This window comes from Rattus norvegicus, chromosome 11 (assembly GCF_021556685.1).
Source record: "Rattus norvegicus strain SHRSP/BbbUtx chromosome 11, alternate assembly SHRSP_T2T, whole genome shotgun sequence".
Classification (NCBI taxonomy): Eukaryota; Metazoa; Chordata; class Mammalia; order Rodentia; family Muridae; genus Rattus; species Rattus norvegicus.
In genome coordinates, this window is record NC_141544.1 from 91,984,120 (window position 1) to 92,009,077 (window position 24,958).

Sequence of the window (24,958 nt, forward strand, 5' to 3'; positions counted from 1 at the left end):
CAGTCTGTTAGTCTATGTCTTTTTATTGGGGAATTGACTACATTGATGTTAAATGACATAAAGGAATAGTGACTGTTGTATCCTGATATTTTTGTTGTTAAAGGTGGAATTATGTTTGTGTAGCTATCTTCTTTTGGGTTAGTTGAAAGACGATTACTTTCTTGCTTTTTCTAGAGTGTAGTTTCCCTCCTTGTTTTGGAGTTTTCCATGTATTATCCTTTGTAGGGCCAGATTTGTGGAAAGATAGTGTGTAAATTTGGTTTTGTCATGGAATATCTTGGTTTCTCCATCTATGGCAATTGAGAGTTTTGCTGGATACAGTAGCCTGGGCTGGCATTTGTGTTCTCTTAGGATCTGTATGACATCCACCCAGGATCTTCTAGCTTTCATGGTCTCTGTTGAGAAGTCTGGTGTAATTCTGATAGATCTGCCTTTACTTGACCTTTTTCCATTACTGCTTTTAATATTTTTCTTTGTTTTGTGCATTTGGTGTTTTGTCTATTATGTGAAGAGAGGAATTTGTTTTCTGGTCCTATCTATTTGGAGTTCTGTAGGCTTCTATGTTCATGGGCATCTCCTTCTTTAGGTTAGGGAAGTTTTCTACTTTGTTGAATATATTTATTGGCCCTTTAAGTTGGGAGTCTTCACTCTCTTCTATACCTGTTATCCTTAGATTTGATCTTCTCATTGTGTCCTCAATTTCCTGAATGTTTTGGGTTAGGAGCTTTTTACATTTTACATTTTCTTTGACCATTGTGTCAATGTTTTCTATGGTATCTTCTGACCCTGAGATTCCCTCTTCTATCTCTTATATTCTGCTGGTGAGGCTTGCATCTATGACTCCTGATCTCTTCCCTAGGTTTTCTGTCTCCAGGGTTGTCTCCCTTTGTGATTTCTTTATTTTATCTATTTTCATTTTTCAATCCTGGATGTTTTTTTCTCAATTCTTTCACCTGTTTGTGTTTTCCTGTAATTCTTTAAGCACTTTTTGTGTTTCCTCTTTAAGGGCTCCTACTTGTTTACCTGTGTTGTCTTGAATTTCTTTAAGGGAGTTATTTATATCCTTCTTAAAGTCCTCCATCATTATCACAAAATGTGATTTTTAAGTCAGAATCTTGCTTTCCTGGTGTGTTGGGGGGTATCCAGGCCTTGCTTTAGTGGGAGAACTGGGTTCTGATGATGCCGGGTAGCCTTGGTGTCTGTTGCTTAGGTTCTTTTTTTTCTCTCTCTCTCTCTTTTCTTTTTTTCAGAGCTGGGGACCAAACCCAGGGCCTTGTGCTTGCTAGGCAAGCGCTCTACCACTGAGCTAAACCCCCAACCCCTGTTGCTTAGGTTCTTGTGCTTGCCTCTCACCATCTCATTATCTCTGGTGTTAGCTGGTCTTGCTGTCTCTGACTGTGGCTTGTCCCTCCTGTAAGCATGTGTGCCAGCAGTCCTAGGAGACCAGCTCTTTCAGGGCAGGATTTGGGTATGGCGAGCTATGGCACAGGGTCAGCTCCAGGATCAAATGGAAACCAAAAGCTACTATTAATGGCTTTATGGATACACATTTCATAGTTTACAGTGTCCTATGATATGAGCATCATAATTCATTTTGGTAATTTCTTTGAGGGGCCACAAACTGCCAAACCAGGAAGTTCCTCACACAGCCTAATCCCTGCTTCTTGATTCTTTTATGAAAAAACAAAGATACTCTTGACTTCTCTTAGTGAGATGGAATGCAATTTAGATAAAAGCAACCTCCTTAGTGACTCAGTACGTTGTTATCACAATCAGCTGTGTCACCTCCTCCTCTTGGATAGTTCAGGGGGTGAACTGGGGCGTCTGTCTAGGACTGTGGCTGGTGTTGGACACTTAGGAAGCTGAAGAAGATGTCATGGGCCCTAGTCCAGCAGAATTTGATGACATTTCTCCTGCCCACATCCGCTGTGGCAACTGCTGTGCTGACAAGCCCACCTACGGAGCCTGTCATTTGTGCTGGCATAGAAGGTTCTCTGTGTATGCTACTATACCGTTTAATGCAGACCTCCAGCCCATTTTCCTGGCTTCTTGATCCTCAAGTGACAGGGACTTCTCCAAAGGAAACTGGGCCATTCCCAGGAAGAGCCCACTGCTGACCCAACATAAAAAGGCTACCATTCATTAGAGCAAGAAGCCCAGGAAATACAAGATGACTCCCTCCAGATCCTTCCAAGGACCTCACTGCCCATGGTTTTCCTCCAAAAGGTCACTTACCATTGTCAATTCCTTCCCTGCCCCCACCCCAGCTGCAGAAGCTATTTTTAAATTTCCCTAGCAACCAGAGGACAGAAGCTGGGCTTCCTGTGATGCTGTGGTCACCGGAGACTGGGCAAATGGGACAGGACTATCATAATAAGGAAGCACAGCCCCTTGCCCTCCTCAAGGGATGGTTTCCGAGTATGTGGACGTAAGATGCCCACCCTATCTCTGTCTTTACATCTAACCTGGCAATTGCTGGGTATTTTTGGAGAAGACTTCTCATACATTAGCGCCTAGAAAAAATGGTAAGAGGTGCTCAGAGCGGCTTTGGTGTAGGGGTATGCTTGGCAGGTGCATGGCCGGAGTATACAGCCTGCTCTGGCATGGTAAAGACATATAGAGAATGCAAAACCAGTAATTAAACCCACTTCAAACTGACCTGCTTCTTGTTACAGTCATGTATCAGCAATTCCTCTGACCATGAAAAATAGTCCTCACCTCCTTGAATACCTCCCTGGCCCCTGGAGGTGATCCTGAGCGGTGAAGGCATACTTCTCTCAAAAGCTACCAGTTCAGTGTGTGTGTGTGTGTGTGTGTGTGTGTGTGTGTGTGTGTGTGTGTGTGTGTTTACCATGAGATATAGGCTGGCTGCACAGGCAACCCTTAATCATGACCTGACATGTGATATCTACTGTCTGGGGAACCTTTCCAACCAACCCAAGAAAAACAAACTGTAGTGGTTCCTCCTTACACACCAAGAAGGTGCCTCGAAACCTGGTAGAGTTAGTCCTCTGGGTTCTCAATGGGATTCGGACTTTGCAGTTTCCTTCTGACAAGGCATACATACCCTTCAGGCAAAGGCACTCATCTAGCTGATCCGTGGGGCGGGTGAGAAAGGAGTGTGGAAGACATGACCATAATAAGTCATTTGTACAACAGAAGTTTGACCTGGACCCCCCCCCCCCCCTTCTGTATCTTTTGGTTCTGAGACCGAATATGTAGGCACAGTAATGATACGCTAACGAACAAGATCTAAATTGAATAGCCAATCTTCCTACCGTACCCCAAGACACATTGTGTAAAGGAAACGAGATGTACAGGCAGGCACAAGGCATGTGCCTAATTGGAGACTTTGGTGGCATTCACTCTTCGGAGGACTTAAACATCCTTTCTGTATTTTTTACATGACATCATCTGGAACTGTTCCCTCAACTTCCCAATGGACGGACCTAAGACACAGGAACTCAGGGTTTGGGCAGAAAGCACACTCTCAGTTTGGGTGAATTTTCTCCTTTTCTCTTTCACCCCTCTAGTGCAGTGGTTCTCGGAAAACACAGATATTTACATTACGATTCCCAACAGAAGCAGAATTACAGTTACGGAGTAGCAGTGAAGTAATCTTATGATTGGGAGACAGCCCATGAGGAACTGTACTGAAGGATCAGCGTTTGGAAGATGGAGGGCCACTGCTCTAGTGTATCTCTCCGAGGGACTCTTCTGCAGGACTCTGTCCTCAGCTGCCATCTATCCCCTCCCTTCCTACTCCTAGAGGTGGGAATGGGTAATGCTATGCCACCAGGAACAGAGTGATCGGTCTTCAGATGAAGCCAGATACTTCAGCTTTCAGAGCCTGCCTACAGTGACCCATCCCAGGCAACCTCCCCACCATCCCCCTTTACTATCCAGCTCTCTTGTCTTCTGTGCTGTCTCATCCTGGCAGTCCTCTGGCCTGGCCACCTGCCACTGAAAAGCCACTGCCTGAAAGCAGACAGGAGAATCAAAATGTTTCACAGTTGGTACAGCGCTGTAGGCACATCCAGTCAGAATGCATACGGCATGACGGGAGTGCCTCTCAAGTTCAGGCATTCACCCCATAGTGAAGGACTTGGCAGAGGTCCGTGGGGTCTAGTGGCGACCTGGAGCAGGGGCAGTGGTAGTGGCACTCAGGTGGTTCCAATGAGTAAATAACCTTTCAGTGTTTTCAACAGCTGGGCACTGCGTGGTCTGTGTGTGCTGGCTATGAGTGGTACTCTGCTAAAGACTAAAATTCAGAATTCTTATCAGTTATCTCAGGAATGAGAACAAAGACAGTTTACTCGGTTCATTTCCTGGATGTGTGAGATTGAGCAAGTTAGGCGGTGGCATGCATAGTTTGCCCAAAAAGCCATCCCCTCTGTGGCTGGCACTCACCTTTGGGTCTCCTTTAGTTGAGCTCAAGTGGTATTCTGTCCCTTTTTGTTTTGCTTCTCTTCTCTGTACTGGAGCAGCACACTGAGGCTTAGAGTTACTTCCCATTCTACTAGATCATAAAAAGTAGTGACTTTAGTGTTGAGTCCTCACGGAGCTCAGACTGCTGAAGCAGCCACAAGCCTAGAGCAGAGCAGAGCAGACCCGGACCTGCAACATGCAGTCTATTCACTGCAAAGATACAGCCAGGTGTGCAAAAACATGCGCTGCTCCCAGAAATGCCTTTACAGAGAAGCAAATCCCCTAGAGACAGTGCGAGGGAAGTGATGTGTTAGGTCTGACCAAGAAGAGCCACCGAGCTATGAAGTTCAGCTCTGCCTTATTTTGGGTAGCCACTACCACTGCTCTTAAACCCATGACCACAGGACATTCATAAAAGAACTTGCTTTGGGGGCTGGAGTGGTGACTCAGTGGTTAAGAAAATAGTACTGCTTTTGCAGTTTGGTTTCCAGTACCCACATCGGGCAGCTGACAACTGCCTATAACTCTAGCCCCAGGGGAATTCAATGCCTCTGGCCTCCAGGGAGGGTAACACACACACACACACACACACACACACACACACACACACACACACACACATTAATTAACAAGAACCTGTTTTCACATTTTATTCTTGTGCCATGCCTGTCATGCTAAGACACACTATTGGGTAATAGTGTAAGTGCCTTGGGTTACCTTAGTAAGTTTAAGGAACACTTGATCCATGGTTTTCATCCTCTACTCTCCTTTCCAGGTAACCTCACTATCATGGCAGAATACTTGCCCCTTGTGCACCGCACTGTGGATCCAATCCACAGCACTGGAAGAAAACAAGAACCAAAAAACATCCTGACCAACACACATAATCTCCGGAGTCCAATTTTACCTCTACCACTAACCGCCTAAGGCGTGGCACTGCTTTAGATCCTGGGTGGGACGGTAATCCCTGGGATGCTTGTTACAGTGGTCTAAACGGTTAGGTGGGTCAGGAGACAGAGCAGAGGTGCTCAGCTGATGAATTACACATCTACTCTTCCCTTGCTCTAGAGAGACAGCCAGCCCTGTTGCTCAAGAGGCCTCACACTTGAAGCTGACCATTTTGTCGTGAGGTTGGCATAGAGAAGGTAAACCCACCAGAAAGTTGTTTCCTCCTAACATAAATCTTAGTCTTAATGGCTTGTGGCTGCTTCAGCAGTCTGAGCTCCTTGAGGACTCAACACTAAAGTCACTACTTTTTATGATCTAGTAGAATGGGAAAGGGAATCTGTTTAGCCCTTGGCATCTCTGACTCAGATGGGAACTAGCCCTTCTGTGAAATCATCCTGTAAACACACGGTCTTTTTAAGTCCCTGCTTATGCTTAGGCCTAATAACTCATTAGCTAATTCTTACGTGAAATTGTTCAAGTTATCATTCTTAGTCTTCATGAATTAATAACATTTGTGGGTTTTTTTCAAAGCTGCTCATATTTCATATCAAACCCTTTTATTTCTACATCAAGTCCTTAGAAAAACACCAAACTGGTATCATATGGTCACATTTCTATCCTCTGTGAAAGTCCTCCAGCGTGTGTGTGAGTTCCTCATTATTCACCCACATGGTGGATATTAAGCACTTGGATCTGGCTGATGATTTCCTAGTTTGGAAGCCTCCATTCTTCTATGGAGGATGGCGTTTCTCATCCACAATCCACTCAGGATCAACCCGCATCCCACTAAGAGAGTCACTGCCTTTGCCTTAACGGAAACCTTGGCTGCCCATGACTTGACTAACACGATTGGCATCCCCCAACACCCAGTGTTATGAGATTACAAGACTCTTCCTATCAGACTGACATTCACAAACCCGGATGTTTTGTGTCTGCTCCATCCTTCTGTACGACACATAAAAATGTTAGGGATGGCCAATCTTTTAATTAAATCTCTATTCTGTCAGCTTAGTCATCCAGAGCAAATGTTCTTCATAAAAAAAAAATACCTCTTCCTTCCTGTCCCTGCATGTTCTGGTACAATGGGAGAAAGCAGAGTGGTCAGTGATGTGGGGATGCTGTCTGAAGCTTTCTCAGACCTCATTACAGGGTTACACCCAACGGAACCCGATTCACTTGCTCTTTAGCTCTCAGATAGGACAGTGCACCCTTTGTCTCAGCTTTACCTTAGAAGACATAACCTTTCTGCTCTTTATCAAGAATACATTGAGTTTGCCTGCGGGCTCAACAATAGGGACCTTCAGTCTAGCATCGATCAAACCACGGGCGCAATGTAAAACTATTTCTGTTTCTACACCGTGGCAGTCAGCTTCCGAATTTTTGTATTTTCTTTACCCTGAAAGGCACACACAGAGTACCTTGTCTGTTTTTTTCACATTACAGATGTGGACAAGGGGTCCAGGATGTGGGTGGGACTTGACTAAAGCTACCAGATAAACGTTCTCTGTGGTTTACACTTCTAGGTACCTACCCTTACAAGGAAATACGCAGAGTTGCTGACTTGGCATTTCGGCCACACCCATCACAAGCCAACGGTCTGATTGAGCAGGTTAGATATTCAGCTCTCTTCACTCTCCGTCTGTGCGTTGCTTCTCGATACTGCTAGGCTTGTGACACCATTGGTGAGGTTATTGATGAGGCTTTATGCCTGAGCAGGTGATAGCAGGTTCCTTTGTATCACAATACAGTTATAAGTGTAAATGAACTATTCTTAATATAAATGCAAACAAGGAATGCATCTGGTGGCTGTATTTATTTACCTTCTGCTAAGCCCCAGTAACTCCACAGAAACCAAGATTTATTTAAAATTGCACCTCAATAACTGAACATTCAAATGGCAGACTACCCCCCAGCCCCATTCCTTGATACTTACATACTATTATTGATCTGCTTTTTTAGACCCGTTCTTCATGCCTCCAATGCCTTCATCCTCCCAGGTCCTCTGAATCTCCCTATCATTTCCTCTTGCTAGCGGATGTCCCACCTTATTCTCTATTCTGCCCAGCCATTGGATGATCAGCATTTATTGACAAGGTAGAGAATAAATGGTAAGAACTGTTCACACAACTGTTTGTACTTGAGACAGGGGATTCTTGGTATAAGCATTACAATGCCATGCCCAGATTGAAACAAGATATGAGAGAAATCAGTATTTGAATAACCCAAGGGGAAACTGTGTACAGCATACAAAACACTATGCCTGCAGCACAGTATTGGGATCTTGTTCTCCTACCCAGATGATAAATACAGCTTTACAGTGGATGGTGGCACGTACCAGCAGCAGAGTGTGGAGAAACAAATGGTCACATCTCTCACAGAAGCAGGAGGACGGTGTGCAGGGCCAGACATGCTCCTCCTGGAGTTGCTCTCTCACAGGCATTCAAGGGTTATATATGAACTATCTTACACTCCCAAAGACCCAAGGTATTACCATTTGGCCCTGCCTCCTCAATGCTTCACTTTCTCCCAGCAGAGATACCCTGGACCATGGCTTTAATCCCAGTGGACCCTTGGGGGATACTTAGACAATTCTAGAATCATAGCAAGTAGTATCTGAGACTGCAGTGGGTCCTTAGAAATGGCCAAGAGACCTGCTTGGAGGAAGGGGACATTACCAGAGAACCAAGTGTGTTAGCACTCGTCTGTCAAGCCTGTCTCTGGGGAGATAAGACAGGAAGATGCTATGACTTTGAGGCTAGTCTAGGCTACACAGCAAGTACCAGGCTAGCCATAGCCTACAGACTGAGACCCTACCAAAAAAAGGAAGGAAGGAAGATAGAAGGAAGAAAGGAAGATGAAAGGAAAGAAGGAAGATGGGAGAAAGGAAGAAAGATGGAAGGAAGATGGAGGGAAGAAAGGAAGGAAGATAGAAGAAGGAGGGATGAAACAAAAACTTAAAAAAAATACAGGCACAGAATAGGGAAAATATTTGCAATACACGTGACTGATAAATGCTTTAGAATATATAAAGAATTCTCCAGATAAGAATAAAGCAAATCTACATTTTCAAATGATCTATTGTTATTTCATGCCTATGAGTAATGAGTTTTGTCTACATGTACACCATGTGTATTCATGTTCACCATGTGCATGTATGCGCACCATGTGTATGCCTGATGTCCTAGGAGCAGCAAAGGTGTCAGAGTCCCTGGAACCAGAATTACAAACAGTTGTGCCAAGTGGGTGACGGGACCCAAACTCAGGTCCTCTGCGAGAGCCACCAGGGCTCTGAACTGCCAAGCTATCTCCAGCCCCACTGGGTCACAATTGGAAAATTGGCAATCACTTCCTGTGGGGACAGGAAGTGCCTAAAAACACTGCCATCACTGATTAGGGGAGAAATGAAGTAGAACCCAGCCTGCCAGTCTATTAGAGCTGCCACAACCAGCAAGACTACCCAAGACGCTGGCCGCCTTCAGCATCACACATTCCTAGTGGAAATGTAAACTGATAAAATCTAATCCGGAGAGTTAAATAGGCATCTACTTCACAATTCAGCAGCCCTATACCCACGTACACAGTAATAAAAACATGTTTATATAACCGGCACTAAAAACTATGAATTTCTGTACAATTTCTGTATAACCGGGCCCAGTAGTAGAACACATTCTTAGCACGCACAAGGCCTGGATCCAACCCTTAGCACTGATAAACAAACCCAAAAGACCCAGAGTGCCCTAAAACTGAACACAGTGTTCTTCAACTGTCTCTACCCAGCGTGAAGAAGTCAGGCATGGCACCTAGATCCTGGCACCTATAGGGCCAAGGCAAGAGGACGGTCATGAGTTTAAGGCCAGCCTGGGCCTCGGAGGGAGATTCTGTCTCAAAACAGAGCAGAAAACCACGAGTAAATAAACACTGGAAACACTCTGTATCTTGATGGTAATACTACAACTGTATGCATTAAAAGATGAAATTTACTCTCCTAACTTATACCAAATAAGCTTGACTTGGGGACCACAGCTGTTGGATTTTCTTCTTTCTGTTTTCTGGTCCCAAGATTCTGGTCTCTCAGATGGTATAAAGGAAGAAATCAGGAGATGCTGTGCTCAACAGAGCGCCGATCTCAGCCTTCGGTGAGAATTTCCACTCTGTTGGCCAATACTAGCTAAGTAATTAGGTAAGTATTGAGTAATACTAGCTAAGTAATTATTACTAAGGAACCATTAACAGTTTAGATGTGTCTCAGAACCCCAATCTTCACTAGGAATATACATTTTCAAAAATTCTGTAACGTGCGCCCATTTTATATTTTTATTTTTTTTAAACTGTAACCAGCTTTATTAAAGATACTTTTCATAAACAATCATGCTATTTCAGGCGGGACATGGGCAGACAGTCAACAATATACAAGAACTTCCAAATTCCCTTCTTGTATAGACGACCAAAATCTGAAATCCACTATAAAACCCAGTGAAGTCTTCATTCAGTGCTTTGAAAAGGGAAATAGCTTAGAGTGAGGGTTGACATTTCACATTAAGGAAGTTGTTTAACAACTTTCCACAAGCCGACCCTGACTGTCAGGAAGTGAACATGGCAGAATCATGAAGATCCACAATCTTTTATAAAAGGAACCAGCGCTCTTCTGAGAACACTCGAGGAAGTCACTGCAAAGTCCACATCGCCCAGTAGACTAGAAAACCAATTTTGGGGGTGAGGCTCCAACAGGTCTCTGGTTTTAAGGGAATCAATTAAGTCTATGTTGATGGTACAGGGGGAGGGAACAGGATATAGAAATGAATTTAGAATTTCCCCAGACCACAAGGCTTTTTTTTTTTTTTTTTTTTTTTTTTTTTTTTTTTTTTTGCCTTGGTGGCCACCTATACAAGACTAGGATGTCTCTCCTGGAAGCCAAGAGGAACCTTTTGAAATTATCAAGGAAAGAGGTTTTCTGTCCTCAATTCAGCTTGGGTGATACTTTGTTGGTGACACATGATCCTCCCCCTCCAACAATGAAGTGTTCCGTGTGCTAACAATATAGTTTAAAAAAAAAAAGTAAAACAAAATTCTGCATTTTTATAAAACTTGATAAAAAATAGTATTTCCAACTGTGCAGTCTCCAGAAGTACACAGTTATTGAAAATGCACACTCGTCACTCGGCCTCTCCAGCACCGTCCGCTTTCTGGGCCTGGTCTGTGTTGGCATCTCCGTTTTCTGCAGGATTATTCGCATCCTTACCGGCGTCCGCCTTCCCCTTCTTCCCCTTGGGTACCTTCTCTCCCTTCTCTGCAGGGCCGTTTTAGGCTTGGGCTCTGGCTTTGAAGGAGCAAGGGTAGCAGACCACCTTGCAGATCTCCTCTGTGGCTCGTCCTTCACCTTGGCTTTGTCTCCTTTAGCATCCCCTTCGGCCTTTCTTTTGGGCACGGCAGCGGCAGGGGACGTCGCCGCTGAGCACGCGTTTACAGCGCGCGCGCGCATGCGCGCGCGCGCGCGCGGGTTTGGGCCGTCCGGGGGTCGTCCTCTCTGCTTCTTCCGCGCCCATTTTCGCTTAAAGAGACAAACATTAAATGGACCGTGTGGGTTCTGAGCAAACAGGCATAGTGCATTTGCATATGTCCTGAACCCGTGCAGGGTGATTCCTGAATAGAGGACAAATCTATGTTCCTGCAAGCGTATGCAGTGGGATTATGAGTTATATCACCATAGGAGGCGAAAAAGTAAACATAAAAATTATGAGACATTGATTGTTTTGATAATGTTTGTACTAAAGTTATAGTTTTTAACTTAAAAATTGGTGGTTTGATTGTTTTGAGACAAGGTCTCACCGTGTGCAGCACTAGAACCTTGGAACCTGGAACCTTGCTATGTAGACCAGGCTAGCCTCCAAACTAAAAACCACCCATCTGTCTCTGCCTCCTGAGGGCTGAAATTAAAGGGTGGCCCCCACCATGCCCAGCTAATTTATAAAAATATAAACATGAACGCACATATGTATACGTCATGCTGTTAACGTGTGTGTGTGTGTTTGTGTGTGTGTGTATTAAAAGCTGCTAATGCTTTTTAACTTTTAAGAGCATAAATGTCCTTACTTATATAACAAGTAATACACACAGTCTGTAGAAAGTAGTAACCTCTTAGACCAGTGGTTTTTAAGCTTCCTGATGCCGTGACCCCTTTAACACAGTTTCTCATGTTGAGGTGACTCCAGCCATAATTTTTTTTTTTTTGCTACTCCATAACACTTTGCTACGGTTATAAATCACAACGTAAATACTGTGTTTTCTGATGGTCTTGGACGACCTCCCCACAGGGGTCAAGACCCACGTTTGAGGGGGAAGGCTGGCTCAGAGCATTTGCTGCACATGTACCACTCTTCCAGATAGAAATATTTGCGGCATTCTTTTACAGAGATGGGCTGGGTTCATCACACTTTGCAACATGCACTTTCTTCTTAATAGTATTTATTATCCCAGACTGCTCTCCGTCTGCACCCACAGGCAGTCTGCCAGAGACTGATGTAGCCTTGCCACCCATCTGAGAAGTGCCCCATACAATAGGCAAGCATGAGTGTTGTAGGCTGACTGAAGAAAACAATGCATTTTCCTGCAGTGTCTCCAGTCTCATGGAGGCTTCGGGGGAGGTGGGTGGGCGGGATAGAAGGGGTTCTTTCCTCAGGAGCTCCTCTGCCCAGAGCTCTGCTGTCAGCCGCTGACCACACCAAGTGTCATATTGGCTCAGCTGAGTTCAGGACCAAGCAAACTGAATAAGGCTGATACTGCCTATGCTTCAGACCTCCTGGTCTTCCAAGATGGCTGGCTATGTCCCGGCTCCAGACCCCAAGGCCATAATAACCACTCAGCACTCACCTGTCATCAGGATTCCTCACCTTCCTCAACTGAGAAGAGTGACTAGACTAGTAGCAGGACAGCACTGTGTGGGTGGGGTCTGCACTGCGTGGGTGGGTCAGTGCTGCATGGGCAGGCCAGTACCACTTGTGCAGGATAGCACCCCTAGGGAAGGAACAGCACCGTGTGAGCGGGGCTGGCATGAGCAAGAACAAAGGTCACACTGAACAGCGGTGGGCTTTGAGAAGGAGACACTCGGGCAGCCACCAGAATAGCACAGCTCTACAATTATCACAATGGTGGCCAGAGGAAGGAAAGGTAGAAAGGAAGGAGAGAAGGAAAGATGGAAGGAAAAAGAAAAAGACAGGAAGAAAGGAGGAAGGAAAGGAAGGATAGAGGGGGGAGGGAGAAAGGAAGGGAGGAATGGAGGAAGGGAGGAAGGGAAGGGGGGAGGCTGTTAGGAGATAATTCTTTTCCAGTAGACAGGACAAAAGTTTAGAAATAGCTTTTCAAAAGTGAAAGCAGTGTGCAGTGTCACACACCTGTCATCCTGGCTTTCAGGGGCTTTAGGAAAATAGATCATTGTGTGTTCAAGGCCAGCCCTGTGCTGCCTAGTAAGACCCCATCTCAGAACAAACGAACGAACAAACATGTTCACTGGTTCATTGACAGAAATCCAGATGTAAATGACAGTGAAAGTGGGAAAGAAGCTGACTCTTAACACCCGTGAGCAGCGAGCGCTCCTTGCTGCAGAGCCTTTCCTTCTGGTCTTCCCGTGTCCACACAAACAGATCCTGCCGCATTATCAAGGTACAGCTCTTTCCTCTGGATCTGGAAAGGCATCTGTCTCCAGCTCTAACTCTTCTACCCTGCTGAAGAGGGACAAGACGGGTGTACGTGTTGTCCAGCAACCCAACCCCCTTCTTACCCCTCTGAGGTCTGAGGTCCCTGTCCTCTCCCTGCACAGAGACAGCTGTCATCTCTGAAAAGGCAAAGGCCACGTGCCCATGACAGAACACTCTACAGGGCAGGCCCTTTTCACACTCCTCGGTTTCTGTAACATCAGTGTGGACTCTGCAGGAGATTCTGAACACCATAGACCCAGAGGGTGGGCTAAGAGAACCCTTCCTTGTTAAAAGTGGACTGGTTATTGGGGACAGTATTGAGGGGGACTCCTCCACAGCTTAGGGAATAGAAACCACATGGGGGCTGGAATCCAAGGTTTAAGATGCTGCTTAGTGAGATTTTAGATGCAGGACCCCCAATTTCCTCCCTATAAAAGGAGATAAGAGGACGTCCCTAGTTGCTGCAACAAGAATTAAAAAGGAATAAGATGTGTTGAGTCACCGCGTAACACTCAGTAAATAGTACTAATTATAAAACAAAAGTGATAACGCATAACTTTTAAAGACAAGGTTAGCCAGCGGTGACACACACAGCGACACACTGTATCACATGTATTATTTGGTACATGAACATCTGGGCTTGAATAACAAAGTTTAATTGATTATACCATGTGGGTATATACCATGTGACAAGCTGCTTTGTGAGAAGTCAGTGGTTCACCCGCAGTTGTCTTACTGAGTGTCTTGTAGGGATCAGGTACAGTTAGGGTACACAGAGGTGAGTAACTCTCTGCTCTCCAGATGTTTATAGTTGGATGGGAAAGAGAGTTACTTCACTCTTTCATATACTTCCATAGGCATTCATAAATATGTAAGAGGCATAGGCACGGGTTTGTACCCCTGGTGATGAACATGTGCTATATGGATACAATAAGATACTCTGGAGGTGGGTAATTCCAGCTTTAGCTTGAACCATAGCCTTATTACTCTTAAGACTATTAATAGGGGAGACCTAAGTGCTGAGGAAGCAGCTACATGTGGACGGGGCAAGTGCAGGGGCTGCAAACACAGGGTCAAGCTTGTCACAAGGGAGAAGCAGCATTATGATGATTCAGAAAAGACAGTAGATCAAAGCTGTGGGGGCAGAGGGGCCAGTGGTCACAGCTAGAGAGGCAGAGGGGACAGTGGTCACAGCTAGGGAGGTAGAGAAGACAGGTCATAGCTGGGGGGCAGAGGGGAGAGTGAGTCATAGCTAGAGCAGTAGAGAGGACATTGGGTCACAGCTGGGGAGGCAGAGGGGACAGAGGTTCATAGCTAGAGAGGCAGAGGGGACAGCAATCACAGCTAGGAAGGCATCCAGGAACTAGAAGATTTAGAGCAGAGGGTGGCGAATGTTTTCTCTAAAGGGCCAGATAGTAAGCAGTTCAGACTTTGTGGGTCACATAGTTTTTGGTTGTAACTACTCAAAGCCACCCTGCAGTGCCAAAGCAGCCTATGTAACGCACACAGGCCTGGGGGTGTTACAGTGTATCGCAAAGAAGTGGGATAGAAGTGAGACAAATCCAGTCCTTAAGTTGTAGTTTGTCAGTCTTTGATTTAGTGCTGTGAAGGCCTATATGAGGAACCCGGACTACATCGTACTGAGGTTGGAGGCAGTAGACTCTGGGCTGTGGCTTTCAGGGACCCATCTACTCTGCAGAGAATGGACCAAATGAGTCGAGAGCAGAAGCAGAGAGGACAGAAGACTGCCGGGCTAGTCCTGAGCCCAGTGTGGAGCTGGTGAAGCAGAGGTGTGTAAAATGACCCTGTCATCATTATAGCCTGATTAGAACCAGCAAGGTATATGAACTAGATACGAGGGATGAAGGAAAGAGAAGTGGGCAGGCCTTAGCCACTGGGCCGTTGGGACTACATGCACCCAGGTGGAAATACTGGTAGAGACCTGTGCTCTGAGGTCATATTAGCATGCTATCTTCACTCCTGCTAAGCACGGAGGTGGGACCGCCTAGCAGGCAGTAACATCTGTCCATCTAGAACTCGAGAAGCACTCAAGCTAGAGCTAGAGACTTGGGACTCATCCAAGCTCACACGCAGTCATCCTCACGGTTCTAACGCACGCACTGCCAGAGCTAAGATGGTAGGTAGGTAGGGAGGACTCAGGCACAACCATGGCAACCAGGCTGGAGAGGCAGGGAGGGCAGCAGCTGAGGCAGGCAGGGCACCGTGAGATCTATAGGACTGGGCAGGACAAATGCCAAGTGCAAGAGACTGTGGGTTCCAAGGAAGCTTCAGGCAACTGCACTAGATCTGCCCAAGTCGCCGAGACAGGAGGAAGCTGCCTAGAGGCGCTCATCGGAGAAGCTCCACATCTGTTCAGAGCATCCAGAGAGAGGATGTTATGACTACATAAATTCGCAAGTCCGAAGTTACCACCACAATTCACTATTTTGAATAGGAATCACTGGAACAGGGCAACCTGACGGTGTCTTGAGTGACGCAGATTAACGCTCATGGAGGAAGAGCCAGACCTTACCAAGTGTGACCTGCCCCCCTTACCTCTAGGCTGAAGCAGTCCCGGGGGCCTGCAGTTTAATATCTGTGCAGCCAGACAGACAGGAGAGGGAAAAATCATCAATAATTCAACAATCCGCAGGCCATCTCTTTTATAGGAAGTGGCTTTCTCTTCCACCAGTTAGGTGGTTAGCTAGAAACAAGGAAAACAAAAGGCATCCTTATCTGAACTTCTCCTCCGTCCTCCTCGCTGATTTTGGGAATGGCCAATCGTAGGAAAACGAGCAGCAAAAGAAAGCATGGCCAGCAGAGCAGGCTTCTCCACAGCCCTAGCTCAGGTACCCAGGCGGCAGCAGGCACTGCACACTGTCCCTTTGGCTGGGCAAGGAACCCACCAGGCAGCCACCTGGTCCTACTGTGTAGTGGATTCACATTTCCTGACTTTCATTCAAAGGCCTGTTCACCCTGACCCAGTTTGGCTGTGGGCACTGGGCCTTCCCTGGGACCCAAATGGCTCCCTTTCTCATTGCAGCCCTTCCTTGCCCTGACTGCTTCTCTGAGGCCTTGGGAGGTGAATGGTGCGTGAGAAGAACCTGCTCTGTGAGAAGAATTCGGCAGCTTTCTCTGCTCTCCTCAGAGTGTGAACCCTCAAGGCTCCCCCCACCCCCCACCCGGGGATCAATGCGCTAAAAATAGCCAAAGGCTTAAAAATGAACTGGACCGGTTTCTGCTGCCTCTTTAGTCCTTCACAGTGGCGTGAGAACATCAGAGGACAGCAGCTACTCCTCTGTTTACTTCCTTCTACCTGCTACCCCAACACTGCTTGTGGTTACTGATGGTATTTCTGCCCTCTCTCTCCCAAGCAGGTACAGCTTGTCCTGCTTTGGGACACTGCTTGGCAGTCCCCTGGGAGGAAGTAGATTTTGAGTTGCATTTCAAAGGAAAGGCAACTCCACACAGACTGCCGCCAGACTGTCTTCCTTCCCCACCACAGCACTAGCCCTCTGAAAGGCAAGCATTGTGACAGCTCCTTTCCCCACTCCCTGCCCCCCACCTGCACCTCCCTACCCACTAGTATTTTCCAAGTGCCTTTTAGGTATTGTATACTGTGCAAAACTGTACTCTGTCAGGTGCTGAGAATTCACAGACACATAAATGTAGTTTATTTGTAATCCCTCGTTTTCCCTGAGAAGTGAGGAGCAAGGGAGGGATGTTCCCGGGATCCTTCCGTATGGTCCAAGAACAGACGGAGTCCAGTGAAGGAGAGGCTGTCCCAGCCAGACCCCAGAACACCCAATCTCCTAGGGACATCTGCCTTCCCTCGCTGCTTCCCTCTATGTCTTGGCACCTCATCGGCCATTTGGTCATAGAGTACGGAAAGGGAGAATTTGAGCGTTTGGTCTCAGACAGGTTACTTCCAGGTGACCTAAATTCTCTAGGCCTAAGTTTCATCTAAGAAGCAGGGATTGACTCGTCCTCACAGAGTGGTTGTAAATAAAAGATTAAATAAGACGATCTGTCTACGTCAATTGTTCTCTGCCTGGCGTAGAATCAACGAACACGATACTATTTTAAAATATGGTGTATTGGTAGAGAGTTTGAAATACAGTGAGGGAAACAGTGTAGAAGAGAATGATCATCAAGAAGAGAATTAGTCAGGAGCCGGATGTAGATCGCTCCTGAGAGACACAGCCAGAATACAGCAAATACAGAGGCGAATGCCAGCAGCAAACCACTGAACTGAGAATAGGTCCCCCGTTGAAGGAATCAGAGAAAGAACTGGAAGAGCTTGAAGGGGCTCGAGACCCCAAAAGTACAACAATGTCAAGCAACCAGAGCTTCCAGGGACTAAGCCACTACCTAAAGACTATATATGGACTGACCCTGGACTCTGACCCCATAGGTAGCAATGAATATCCTAGTAAGAGCACCAGTGGAAGGGGAAGCCCTGGGTCCTGCTAAGACTGAACCCCCAGTGAACTAGACTATGGGGGGAGGGCGGCAATGGGGGGAGGGTTGGGAGGGGAACACCCATAAGGAAGGAGAGGGGGGAGGGGGATTTTGCCCGGAAACCGGGAAAGGGAATAACACTTGAAATGTATATAAGAAATACTCAAGTTAATAAAAAAAAAAAAAAGAAGAGAATTAGTTACAGTTCTCAAGTAACGTCAGGCCATGGGCGTGGGACAGCATCAGGACTGTCAGGAGGAAAGAGGGACAGCAGCAGTTACTGCAGTGTCAATGGAAAGGAACAGGGGAAGGTAGGAGAGAGAGGGAGGCTGGTCTGTATTTGCAGAGTCTCTGGTCTCAGATGTGCAATGTAGGTGGACAGCGACCCAGAGCATGGCAACCTGGGAGGAGGTTAGTGTGAGGGGCTCTGAACTGGTGGATCTAATTTGCAAATCACAATTCTCAATGACTCCTTCCCTGGCTCTGGGAATTGACTGACTCCTGGAGGTCAGTCTCTCTAGAGCGTGAACCCCAGATACCAACACACTGGAATATCGAGAGGTTAAGGCACAGGGAATATTTTTGTATTTCGCTTTGTATTATTCAATACAGGTAGCATACAGAGAACGAAACAGTGAAAAATCTGGGAAGTTGGGTTGCTTTTCTTCAGAATCACATCGAACCTGTCTTGGTGATGTGACTCAAGGGTGGCAGGGGTCCGCTCGGTTTAATGGGAACTGTCCCCTCTGTGTCCACATCTGTCCTCATGGTGTGATTCCACAGCAAAGCAAAGAATTCTGGGAGTCCTCCCTGCCCTTCAGACCACAGTGTTCCCCACTGGCCAGACCCTCTTGACTCCTTGATTTGGGAAATCCACAGAGGCTGATATTATGAGCCACGTGGATATGAGACCTCTCAAAGGAACCAGGGGTTTGGAAAATGACACAACTAAGCCTCCATCCGAGTCCAGGGAAATGGGGGTAACAGAGTGGCAAGCACTGCCCAGAAGCATAGCACAGGCGTGGGCATCAGCTCAAATGCGAGCCCTTTCCCCATCCTGCCCTATGGTCTAGGCGGCCTTTTGGGTTCCTCTTTCTCAGCAATTCCCACAGACAGTCCTCATCATAGCTCCTTTGCCTCTCTGGGTGGGTGGTCAGTGGTGTTCTAGCTCGTTTTGCACGCGCACGTGTGTGTGTGTGTGTGTGTGTGTGTGTGTGTGTGCAAGAAGACAGTCTCTAGTATCATTTTTAATCCTTTGAAACAAGACTTCTCATTGCTCAGTTCAGCTAGACTGGACGTTCCTATCTCCGCCTCCCCGGCAGAGGAATCATGCGTATATACCGGCATGCTCAATGGTTTCACATGACTCTGGTTCTGAGGTCTCAGGTCCTCATGCCTGCAGAGCAAGAACTTTAGCAGTTAAGCTACAACCCTCACTCCAGCGTCTGTATCCCATACTAGTTATTTTCCCCAATCTTGGCAAAATACTTGGCAGAGGGTCTTAAAGGGGGAAGAGGCTCATAATTTCAGAACGTGCAGATGATGGAGGGGAAGGCATGGGGGCTGGAGTGAGTTTTTCTGTGGAGGTAGGAACTTCTGGAGGGAAGGTATAGAGGCTGGGATGAGGCTGTGTATGGAGACTGGAGCTCGTGGCAGTTTCTCACGTGGCTCCAACCAGGAAGCAGCGATGAGACCAGAAAAGGGGCTGGGCTATAACGTATGGCCTGCCCCTGGTGGCCTGTGTCCAAAGCATCTTAGGTCTCTGCCATCACTTCCTAAACCAAGTGCTCCTGGCATGAACCAGGAAATGTTTCGTATCCTAGCCATAGCAACTCAACATGTATTGAGACCCACCTGTAAGGCTGGACGTCACTAAACTTTAGGACCACCTTCTGAACCAGGACGACCTCCTGACAGCCTGACCCCAAGTTACCAAATGGAAAAGAGTGTCCCGCCCTACTACAGCCAGCTCCATATTGTGAGGGAAGCAAAGGTCTACTGCCTGTCTGTCTGCCTGTCTGTCTGACTTTCCTTCTTTCTTGCTCTGTATTTATTATTTACGTATTATATTTATGTGTCCTGTATTATTTATGTCTGTATTTAAGTATTTCCTTAACTAATACGGTGTCCTGTGAGGCTGAATTTCATTTAGTGACATCATAATGGTTAAAGCGCAGATTCAGCAGCTCCATGAGCAATCCCAACACATACATTGGTGTGAACTAAATCAAGTACTAGTGAACCCCAAGGGAAGTTGTGAAGGAAAACTTAGAAAGGGCAGCTGGTGAGATGAGGAGAGAGTGAAGTTTATAAGAGGATCAAGTCTGTTCATTCCACACACCTGGCTAAAAGATGGCTTAGTGACCTTCCAAACACAGCCAGCACCTCTTCCTTATCCCCTGCTCCAGGTACTCTGGGCCTTCAAAGTCTATGATACATCAGTATTCCATGGGAAACATACCAGACACGTTGGTATAGACCTGTGATCACATTACTTAGAAGACTGAGGCAGGAAGATCAGAAGTTCAAAACCAGCCTGAGCTATATAACAAAAGTCTGTTTCAAAGGAATAAAAAAGCAAAACCAACACCCAAACTTATCTGGGAAGCTCATTCTGTGACGTTTCCTGAGGCGCCTTCTCCCTGGTTCTAATGGGTCAAACTGCACATGAACTCCAGACAGGTACCTCCTAAACAAGCCTTTCTTATGCTCCTGAGGCAGGTGGCTCCCACTAGATGAGACACTGGACAGATGCTTTTCTAATGCTGCCCAGAGCATATCTGGCCACGCTGCCCAGGGGGCTGTCAGAGCCCAAAGGCAGCATTCTCAGGTCCTGACATTAGCATTGGTTTCATGGCAACTATTTCATGAATGTGGTGGTGCCTTCTGCACTGGCCTAGAACCTACATGACTCTCGGTGTTTCTATGGAAAATAGAAATAAAACCCAATCTTAGGAGAGACTGTCTCCACAAGTATACAGGACACTTGGGTGCATGGTAAAGTTTCTGTCAAGAACATGAAATATATCAAATAAGAGGTTGGTCTGACCACCCACCCTAAGACCAACTAGTTCGTTCCAGTGGTGATCTGGAGGTTGAGGGAGAGACAGTCCTATACTTAGGTGAGGAGGATTTAACTGACACGCAGCTGAGCATGTAAATTAACTTTCCCCCAAATTTACATCCTCATCTGTAGTGAGAATTTTGGTTTCTTAAAAAACCCAACTATGGTGTGTGAATATGTTTTGTTTTAATTCCAGGTATAGGACACAGGGCTGCTTCAGATTATCCACAGCAGCTGACTGTGATTTGTCTCATGCCCTGGCAGGGGTGTGACTCCTGCCATCTGAGGAGAGTTTACATCTGGAGTTCTCGGGACTCTTGAGGGGGTATAGAAAGGCCAGAGCCCCAAGAGAGGCAGTGGCAGCTGGGAAGTCCCTGCTGGTTCCTGCTGGTTCCTGCTGGTTCCTGCTGGTTCCTGCTGGTTCCTGCTAGTTCCTGCTGCTGCTTTTACTGGATTGCTGATTGTTGCTGGTTGCTGGTTGGAGATATTTCCTCAAGGAACTTGATGCCCCTAATCAACAGGAAGTAGTCTAAAAAGATTTATGCTCCTTCTCCCCTCTAATCTTCTTTCTTATGTTGGGGGTTGGAAAGGATTAGGGTGGAGAAGGGTATAAGATATAAGAACCCAATAAAGTAGCCAAAAAGTATGGCTACATCACCACACTGCCTCAGTTCTTTTCTGTATACCTGTATGTGCACACACCAGCACATGTGTATGAGTGTAGCTGTTAGTTTACCATGTTCTGCAATAGCCTACAAAACGAGTCTTAGATTATGTTAGCTGAGGTAGAGAGACCCACCTTACAACTGTGGGTGGTACTGAAGCATGTCTAGACTGACAGTAAATGCTCTGGGACTTAACACTATGCTTCCAGTCTGGGAATGCAATGTGAATAGCTACCATGCTCCTGCCATGATGCCCTCCTGTAGAGAGAATATCTTGTGTATTGTATGGATGCACCGCCTGCCAATCAAAGAGCCTGTGGCCTATGGTCTAGGCAGGAAATAGAGGTAGGACATCCGGGAGGTAGAAAGGATTCTGGGACAGAGCCAGGTGCAGAGAGATTCCCTGGGAAGATGTAAGGAGACAGACACATGGGACATGAGCATGGATAACCAGCCATGTGACAGAACGCAGGTTAAAATAACCCTTTCTCCAGTAAGCCGCTTCTGTTGGGGCATTTAATCGCAGAAACAGGAAACATAGGGAGTGGTGATTGCTTATATTTTTGAAAACCTATTTAATAAGAGTTCTTAAGTGCTCTAACCGCCATTCTAGACTACCACCCACCAGATGTAGTGGAAAGGAAGGATTAATTGGAAACAGGGTATGGACCTGTTTAGACATAGTTCTTTGGGACTATTCACAAGTTAGTTCACTAGACAGTCACCACTCAAATCTGCAACGACGGTTCAATCCAGAAGAGACTGTGAAAACCACACGAAGCCACAAAACTATCACAAGACGTTCTTTGGTGAGTTACTCTCTATGAAGTTCAGACTAGGGTGGTGGAGCATGGCAAACCAGTGCCAGAGTCTCCTCCCACTGTCTGTGTGGTCGCATTTATATTCTTTCTAGACAGCATGCATTCTCTTACGTGACTGTTTCAGCAAAACATCTTCTCACCTGTGTCTGCTTCAGCAAAACATTCTTTCATGTATCTGCTCCAACATTCTTTCAGGTGTCTGCTTATGAGATCATATGACATAATTGAGTTTCCAAAGAAACCAGAAATTTCTACTTCAAGTGGTGTGTACATGTTTGAGCTCTTATGTACATGTGCTCGTGCAGATGCATCAGTACATATAACCATTCAGCTGTGCATTTGCATCTATACATGCATACATGTAGGTGTGTGTGAGTCTATACATGTAGGTATGTGTTCATCTGTACATGAAATCATGCAGATGTGTGTGCATCTGCACATGCATTGCATGCAGGTGTGTGTCTGTACATGTGTGCACGCAGTTGTGTGTGTATCTGTACATGTGTAAATGTAGGTATGTGTGCATCTGCACATGCATGCATGTGGGTATGTGTGGATCTGTACACACATGCATGCAGGTATGTGTGGCCTGTACATGTGTGCATGCAAGTGTGTGCATCTATACCTATATGCATGCAGGTATGCATGTGCATCTATACATGCATATATGTAAGGTGTATGAGAGCCTGACTATGTATGCATGTAGGTGGGTGTGCACGTATTGCATGCAGATGTGTATCTGTACATGTGTACATGCACTTGTGTGTGCATCTGTACATGTGTAATGCAAGTATGTGTGCATCTGCACATGTATTGCATGTAGGTATGTGGTTCTATATGCACATGCATGCAGGTGCGTGTATCTGTACATGTGTGCATGCAGTTGTGTGTGTATCTATACATGTATTGAATGCAGGTATGTGTCTGTACATGCCTGTATGCAATTGTGTGTGTCCGTATATGTATGCATGTAGGTGTGTGTGTGTTCTACAGAGGTCAGAGGTGAGTGTCAGGTGTCTCCCATGTTTGCTTTCCACCATGTGTTTTGAGATCGGGTCTCTCATTAAGCTCGGCATTCATCCATCCGGCAATGTAGGAGAGACAAGAAGCTGTCAGGATCTACCTGTGTCTACCTTCACAGCACTTGGGATTGGAGACAGTTGACTTTTATGTGGGTTCTGGGCTGTGAAATTAGAATCTCATTCTCATGTAAGCACTTGATCAACTGAATCATTTTCTTCCAGTCCTACATGTTCTCAATTCTTGACATATCTGCCTACTCTCTGTGGTTACTTCCTTAATATTTATAAAATTGACATCTTACAAAGTGTAGAACATTTGAAAGTAAACTATTAAATAAGGAGAAAATATGTTCATGAAAATCAGGAAAGATTCTGGGCTGAGACAGAAAATGGTGCCCCTTGTGAGAGGCCAGGAGTCATAGGGTGTGGAGCAGGGAGAAAGACAAGCAACCTGATGAGGCCAGCAAGATGGCTCAAACGGTAAATGTCACCTGCAGCCAAGCCTGATAACCGAGTTACCCACAGAACAGAAAGAGAGAAAGACTCCCTGTGGTCATCCTCTGACCTACGCACATATACACACTGGCACACACACATGCATGCACACACAAATTAAATAAATGTAAAGAAGTGTAAATAACGGTCAGGGAGGCAACACATATTGGGTATGTATGTTGGTATCGGGGAGAGGTGTCACGAAGGAAGATGATGAATGGAGGAAAACAGGGCCACATCTAGACAGGAACTCTTGAGGATTAAGAGGACAAGGTGCTGTAGGAACAGGAACTGAGTCAAAATTGCAGGACAGCCAAAGTCAGAGGACTCAGGCTGGGACCATAGATTGTAGTTGGAAAGTAAGATGGAGGTCAGGGGAAGTTGAGGCACAGGATAAGGAGCTGGGAGGGTGTTAAGGAAAGAAAGGGGTGAGGTAGAAGATAATGTGAGAAAGCTGGCAGCTGCAGTAGCCCTGTGGGCTGGGGAGGTGCTGAGGAACAGATGTGAACTGTGTCCTGAAGGATTGTCCTCTGGGACTGGACCAGAGCAATGAGGTGCCAGCAGCGGACAGGGAAAGAAATGGCTGTTGGCAGCTGCCTCCTATCCTCAGGGAGAAGCCACACTAATATATCCATAAAGATGCTACCATCAGGAGGGCTACTGGGCAGGGACAAAGGCTAATGAGAAAACACATGGGGCAAACACCAGCTACGCCAGTTCCCAGCACCATAGAACAAGGAGCAGAGAAGCACCAGCCATATGGTCTCCTGGGGAGAAGCCTGCCACATATCTCACCACGTAATACATAGTAGGAGCTCAAATGACATTTGTGGGGTGAGTCAGTGCCAAAGAGAATAAGTGACAGGTGACAGGTACCGGGACAGTGAAAGCTACTGATCAGACCTAGCTCAAAGTCACCATTCACATTTGACTATGGATGAAGAACTCTTCCCCAGATGTCAAACCCATGGGACCCTCTTGGCCTGCCCATGTGTCTAATGGAGGGAAGATTTTATTAGCTGGATACAGATTCTACATAACTACAATAGTCACGTGACACCTTGGAATACACACATCCTTCTGCCTTTAAATACTAATTTTAAAGTTGTATTCATTTTTTGTAACATTGTGAAATCAACTTTTTTGGTCTTCTGGGTCGATAACGCACTGTTAGTAAGAAGTAATAATAATTTAGGGTAGCGAGATGGTGAGATGCTCAGGGGACAAAAGGGCTGCACACATCTGGTGATGTTAGTTTAGTCCTTGGAACCCAAATAAAGGTGGATGAAGAAACCTGATGCCACAAAGCTATCCTCTGACCTCTACCTGTATGCCATCATACACATGTCATCATGACACACAC

The 24,958-nt window shown here is 46.2% G+C and overlaps 1 pseudogene; it reads right to left on the reverse strand.

Moving 5' to 3' along the window:
• Positions 1-10,442: 10,442 nt before the first annotated feature.
• On the reverse strand, positions 10,443-10,905 carry Hmgn2-ps1 (high mobility group nucleosomal binding domain 2, pseudogene 1; annotated as a pseudogene).
• Positions 10,906-24,958: the final 14,053 nt, after the last annotated feature.